The sequence below is a fragment of the Pteropus alecto genome, unplaced genomic scaffold, assembly GCF_000325575.1.
Source record: "Pteropus alecto unplaced genomic scaffold, ASM32557v1 scaffold24, whole genome shotgun sequence".
In the NCBI taxonomy this organism is placed as follows: domain Eukaryota; kingdom Metazoa; phylum Chordata; class Mammalia; order Chiroptera; family Pteropodidae; genus Pteropus; species Pteropus alecto.
Window position 1 is genome coordinate 15,880,779 of NW_006439192.1, and position 7,553 is coordinate 15,888,331.

Genomic DNA, 7,553 nt, shown 5'->3' on the forward strand with positions numbered 1-7,553 from the left:
GTGCACCTGCACAGTTCAAACCCATATAGTTCAAGGGTCAACTGTGATCATTTTATACACATACACAGATGTATATATGCGTAGATCCCTATCTCAATCAACCTATCTCTCTATATGGGTTTGTGTATGTATACACACCTTTGTGTGTGTGTGTGTGTATAGATAAAATTCCATACACATACACACATTATTGTATGCTTATATATATGTGTTATATACACGTAGACTACATATGTGTCTTATACATATAGCTTGTTACTTTTTTATTGTAAATAAGAAATTATTTTTCTTACTGCCATGAAATGCACATTGAGTTAGAAACACTTATCAATGATGAATAAATTTAGTTACTAAAAGAGTGAGATAAACACAGCTCTGTTATCTTTTATAAATTTTGAGTTTATATCTATGTAACATAGATAGGGCAGATGTACTGAATATGCTGAAGAGATGACTCTTCTACATTAGAAGTCCTGTGGCATCTAAGACCATACAGGAGAAAGACAAGGTTTAATTTATTCACTAGATTCTGGTTCTACTGCTTCTAACCTCACTGATTTTAAAATGAAATGTTAAATTACTAATTCCATAATAACAATGAACAGTCTTCATAATTCAATCTGGATAGCAAAATGAATACAAACACACATACCTAGTACCACTATCATTTTCAAAGACATTTGGATGACAGACTCTTGTTATCTTTACAGTTTTTGACTTTGAACAATAGTTGACACAACCAAGTCTAGGCAAGCATTAATTAGTCCGGTGAAATATTAATAACAAAAGTTAATATTAGGATTTGCATCTTAATTGTTGAACTTAAATGACCTCTAATATCTTTTCAAGCTGAGAATGTTTAAATAATGCTCCACTAAAAATATAAGCCTCAAAATTAAAGAATTAGTTAAATTATTGTAATGTTATTAAATATTACCATTACATAGAAAATGATAAAAAAAAATCAGTATTCTTAAAACATTTATTTGGGACTATTAAATAAAATTATGTAAAACATTAATGACAATTTTTCTTAGAAAAATGAGACCTGAATTATTATCGTTAACCTCATCAAATAATATTAGAAACAGTTTATAGTTTTTCTATTATTCTTATATTTCTCCAAACTTATTTTTCAGGAATGCAAATATTCACCAAGTAGCCAGGCAATTGCTTATACAGTCATCACAATGTGACTAGAGGGCGGATCAATGTAAAATAATTTTTGTACTTGTAATTATTTGAATTTGGATCACAACAATGTTTCTTACATTTATATACAAATAACTATTCAAAATGGTACAAAAATCAAGGCCACAATAAAAGTCAATACCTTATACATCAACACTTAATTGCTTTTGACTGCAGTTTAATCTCATTTCAGTCTTATAATTACACTTTGATCAGAACGCACATTTCAAATCCGTCCGGAGTTTTGTCTTGGATTTAAATCTCTCCTGCACAAGTCCTTTTTCCGTTTCTTTTTTTAATAGACTACATTTTAATTAAAGAAGTAGTTATTGATGTGAACACACCTACTTATTTTGAGGATGACTTTCCTGACAGTATCAGAAAATAATGGACTATCATTCATAAATTGCAGACCTTATTTTATTAACTTTCTCAATATTTTATGAGAAAATATCATCCTGACCATGCCCCAATTTTCTCTCTAAAATGGAGATAAAAAATAATACTGATATGTTGTAATAAAATAGAATAATTTATAGAATGAAAAGAGTTCCAGTAGGGCTGATGCCTAATGAATGAGGAGAGTGATAGAAGTGAAGTTAGCTGATGAGAAATGGTGGCGAGAAGCTATAGTACAAGACAAAGTCATTTTGAAATTTTATTTCTAAAAAGGCACCATGAAAAGGAATAAACTGAAAATCTAATAATTAAAAAAAAAAACTATATTGAAATTAAAAAGAAAAACAGTAGAGTATACCATGCAACTATTAGATTAGTTAGTATTTAATGGGACCTGGCTGATTAGAGAATTAATGTGCTAAAATGTAGAACTAGAAAAATGTCCCAAAATGTAATAACAATAACCAAAAAGAAGGACAATATGAGAAAGAGATAGAATATAAATTGAGAACCTGAAAGATTAGTCATACAAGAAATCCAGAAGGAAAAATAAATAGGGATCGTTTGATGGTATTAAAGAACATAGTTGATCCCTCAAACAGAAACCAACAAAAATTAGAGATTAATAAGATTCTTATAAAATCCATGTGATTATTGTAGACTGTTCTCATTAAATAAGTTCTTAAAAAATACCTTATTCTCATCTCAGAGAGCTTCCTAAAACATAATAAAGAATTTTCCTGAGTCTATTTGGCTAGACTTTGTAAAATTTAATTTAAAAGTCATATTTTTATTCTCCTTGCTTCTCAAAAGCTACTTTTTAAAATTACCGTACCTGGAAATCATGTGCTACATCAAGACATTCCACAAAAGTCTGTGTGAAATTATGCCTCATTTGCTCACTTTAGAGACATGCTATTTGTTATGTCTGCCTCTCTTTCTGCTTTCACTGCCACTGCTTGCAGACTGATTTCTGAGGGTGGTGGGGGTGGCGGTGGTCCTTATTCATTTCACAGTAATTAATGGTGCTGTGAATCAGAAGCATCTGACTCAAGTGCTGCACATCCCTCTCTCTGATCTACATAATGCTGACCATAAAAAAGGAGAACCTTATTCACAAATCTTTACTTTGAGTAAATCCTCCAACTAATAAATCAACTAATAGCTTTCCAATTTTTTGGCACAACAGACTGTTTTCTGCCTTTTGTTTAATTGGTTAGTCAGGTTATCCATGGAGTCTCCAAATAGCAAAGATCATTTCCTAAAAGTGGTTAAACAATCATGAATTTTTTCTAATTCAGATAAGAGAAGACTTTCTGGATTCTAGATGTTTTATAATGATTCTTACAGATATATGAAGGCAAAATTAAAAACAAAAGCATTAACATATCTCCAGGGCCTTTAATTTCATCCATATAGTACATTATGATTGTTCCTGATTAGCCGAAGTATTTAACCTAGAAAAAAATATAAAATCTAAAATATTTTTGAAGAAAGTGATTTTATAGTCTTTGGATTTTTAGCCCAAGAAGTGCACAATCATTAAAATATATTTCTATTAATATGTCACGCCTTGTAACACAAGAAAGACTGCATTTTTTATTTGTCAGTTGTCTTAAGTATGGTAAACAAAAGGATTTTCACAATATTTTTGCATCAAATAAAATTTAGAACCCATTAAACAAATATAATTATTTTAGCGCCCTTTTTAAAAATTATTATTAATTAAGTAGAACAGCAAACTTTTGTGATATTTTTTGGTTATTCTAGAAAACCAAAAGATGCTTTACTTAAAATAGATAATATGAGTTTTATTTTTCTGAACCTGGAGGTTGAATTTGGGAAAGACAGAGTGAAGAGATTTTAAAGGAGACAAAGTAATGCACTTAAGGTATAAATATCCAAAAAACAAAAAAGAAGTTAAAATTAACATTTCCACAATGTACAGCAATAAGAAGCAATTATTTGTAAAGTTTATCTTTAAAAGTAAAAATTCAAGATCATGCCAATAGTATAGAAAGTTAAAATATTTGGATGAAAAGAAGGAAACTAGGCACAAAGTAACTAGTTATTACAGAAAAAAAAATTTTTAATTATCTCTTTTTTTATTGGATATCATTCAAGTTACAATTTGCCATAAATTAATAAGCCACCGGTTCTTTTGTAATCATAATAACATAGACATTTAAATTTATCCACACACTCACAGAGATCTGTAAATATGCATAAATATACAAATAGATAATCAATTTAAATATTTCAATATTTTTAACAGTTATTATTTTAAATATAGCTATATTATTTCATAATATATTTACCATTTTAAAAAATCATGAAAATTTTTTAATAACATGATATCATTTTCTTGTACACACATTCATATATTTCTTTAAAATATGTATTATTGTGGTTTTAACACTTGTAGACTGTTTCAAATATTCATATTAATTAAAATCTTTAATCAAAGCAATTCACTTTGTTTTCTCCAAACACAAGAGAAAACTAAATGAGTGGAAAACATGTACTGTCTAATTACTTTTCCATGATCAAACATTTCATATCACCAAATTTTAAGGTTGCAAAAATAAACATAATTGTAATAACATTCAAAGGAATTTGTGAAAGTGTTATACCCTTCCTACAAATAAGAATAAATTGCAATGAGGTTTAGTGATCACTGAATTGTATCTTATTTAGAAAGTGGAAAGATATCTTAAGATTATATTTTAATTAACTCATTTTAACATTAGGCTAAGGCTTTAAAGTCAAAAAAAAAAAAAAACAATATATACACTTTACACTAACACTTTAATTTTTCATTATTTATATTATTATGAGAATTTCACAAGCTTAAATTCTTTCAAAATATCCTTTATTACAACTCAACAGAGCTAAATCTAAATTTATATCATTTAAAAATATTTTTTAAATTTATTTATGTATAGATTGTATATGATCTTATATTGTGGTATATTAGTTCCAGGTGTACAATATAGTGATTTGACATTTTTATATCTTACAATGTGATCATCCCACTAATTCTAGTAATCATCTGTTACCATGGAAACCTATCACCCATACCCCATTCTATTTAAAAATCTTAAATATAAGAAAACAATGATAGCATATTTGATTCATAAAATTATTATAACTTAAAAGGTGTTTATAAGTAATCAAATCCTATCCTAGTCATAGAATATTGTGATTACATTATTTTTATATAACAAAATTTGGGAAGAAAAATGGAGTTGTCTTTGAATCAATGTTATTCACTTACTTTAATTTCATAAATTGGATATCTATTATCTCAATTACATCCAATATTATTAAGATATAATTTATAAACTTCAAAATTAATAATGAAATTTTAAGGACTCTTGGAATCATGCCAAAAATCTAAGTGTCTTGTTCTTCTTATTTTGATACATAGTAACCAAGACTATAATTAAAAAAATAAATCTCAGTTGAACTATTTTCGTCCTTTGAGTTAAAGTTTTTAGGAGGAAATTATTAAAAGATGAGGAAAGATATATAAAGTATTATAAATTTGATTTTTTCTTTTTCTTTTTAGCAAGGATGTGATGACTATTTTTTTACTCTTTCCTTTACAATAGTGACAAATATCTGTCAAAAAGATGAGATTTTTGTTTTTCCTCTTGCCAAATAGCCATTTTCAGCAAATTTTTTGTATTCTCTGATTCAACCAAAAGAATGGCCAGATTGGTAGAGGTAAGAGAGAAGTAAAGGAAAAGTAACAAGGACATGTCTGAATTTTTTAATAAGCTTTTTCCTTTCTGTCCTGGGATTTGAGAAATTCTTAATTATGGCACAGAAATCTGAATGTGACCCAGATTTAAGGTCTACATTTCAGTTAATATTTCCTTCAAATGGAGATTGCATTCTTAAGAAATACTGGTTTTATTTATTGCTAGAAAACAAAATAAGACCAATTCTATAATCTCAATGAAGTAATCAGAACCCAGGAAACTTACCTTGAGGTTATGGGAAAAGTGGCCTTCTCTTTGAACTAGTAGATTTTCAAGAGGTCTCAGATGTATATACAATTTATTTTTTACCTAGTCAAGGGCTCTGGTTCATGGCATGTCACGATTCATGAGAGTGAGGCTTTCAGACAAATTGTTGGGAGCCAAAACTAAGAACAAAGAATCTTGTGACTAGGCGAGGCCTTATCTGCATCCTGCATCTTGTTAGCCCCCTAGCAGTCAGCCCAGCCCAGAGTTACAGTTCCCTCCTTTACTCCCACTCCCTCTAACCCTTACCACTCCTCACCCCACCAGCTAAGAACCAATGCGCCTGTGACAGATACTCTCCCGCCCAGCTAGCCCTGCCCCCCTTTGTTAGCCCTGTATAAATACTCTTGCTGCTCAATAAAATTTGGAGGCTTGATCAGAATACTGTCTTGCCTCCATTCTTTTCTCCCGCCCATGTTTTCTTTCAGGTAAGGTCCTCCTCGGGTTCCGCGCAATAACTAGGTCCTGCGGGTCGGGACAACAAATCTTAGTGGAACCACTAGTTTGGTTAAAGCCCATCAGTCAAAAACACCAGGAACATGCTTGTAGTCTAAGAAAGATTAATTCATTAAACTGCTGTAGAAAATAAGAATTTACCACTGAAACAATGAAGTATCTCAGTAAGAAGTAGTCATGCATATGATTATGACTTATCATAGGTATTTTTTGGTAGAATTAAAAGAAAAGGGATTCTGTCCTGAACTGAGAGCTGTTGGAAATTGTTGCAATTAGGAGATTGGATATATTAATAATTTTTATCAAGAAGTAGAAAGAACAATGCAAGGCCAAGATTTTTATCAGAAATGAAAGAGTAATCATACATGTTAGCTGGAACGGCAGTATATTTGATTATTTATTGATAGTACAGTTTCCTTGGTTCTGTGTTTAGACACGATTAAATAGTCATCTTGCTTTTTTCTTGTTCTACTTACCATGGTCAAATGAGTCTGTCTGATTATTGTTTATATTCTTTAGAAACTATTTGAAGAAGAGGAATGATCAATCAAATGATCAAGAAGAAACATCATGGCCTAGCAACTGGTTGCCATGGACCAGCTGTTGGCTATCAGAGATGTTGTTCTTGTTCTTTGTTCATTTGCTTTTTCTTTTTTTAATATTGTTATTCTCAGATTATGCAATGCGTTTGTGAGATAATAGAGAAGGTGGATTTTAGGATGCCTCTAAAATTTCTATGTCTCTCACAATATAAATTCAACCCTTCACTATTATAAAAATTTTTATTTTAACTACATTCAAATGAAATAATTCTGCTAAAATCATTATAGCAGAACCAGACTGACCTAAAGTGGAGAACCAAATCGTGTAATCTATTCTGTCACATCTACTGTGTTCGCTCCAGGGTTTATTTTTCTACTTTAGTTTTAAATCCACTCAGAAAAAACTACCTCACTTTAGGGAACAATATCTAACTCATTCCTTTTATGGTGAGGAATATGTATACTCCCAATACTCTCTGTGACCCCCTAACCCAGTCAAGTACTTCTGCCTTGGTAGACAACACTTCTCCATCAAGTAGTTAAAATTAATTTGCCTAGTTGCTTTTGTAAATTTAGATAAGATAGATGACAGATGTTAGATAGATGATAGATAGATAGATAGATAGATAGATAGATAGATAGATAGATAGATAATCAGAAGGAATAGATTCAGGAATACCATTTAATTAAGTTGACGATAAGAAAGAAGGAAGGAAGGAAGGAAGGAAGGAAAGAAAGAAGGAAGGAAGGGAGGGAGGGGAAGAGAAGAGGGAAAAAAAGAAAAGAAAAGAAAAGAAAAAATACAAATAAATAAAATAAAAGCCCAACTGACGTTTGCTGAGACAAAATTTCAGCCGCTCCATGCAGGAGTACAGGGACATACCAGAGAGTGACTTTGCAGCCTCGAACCCCAGTATGAGCATTGCAGACAATG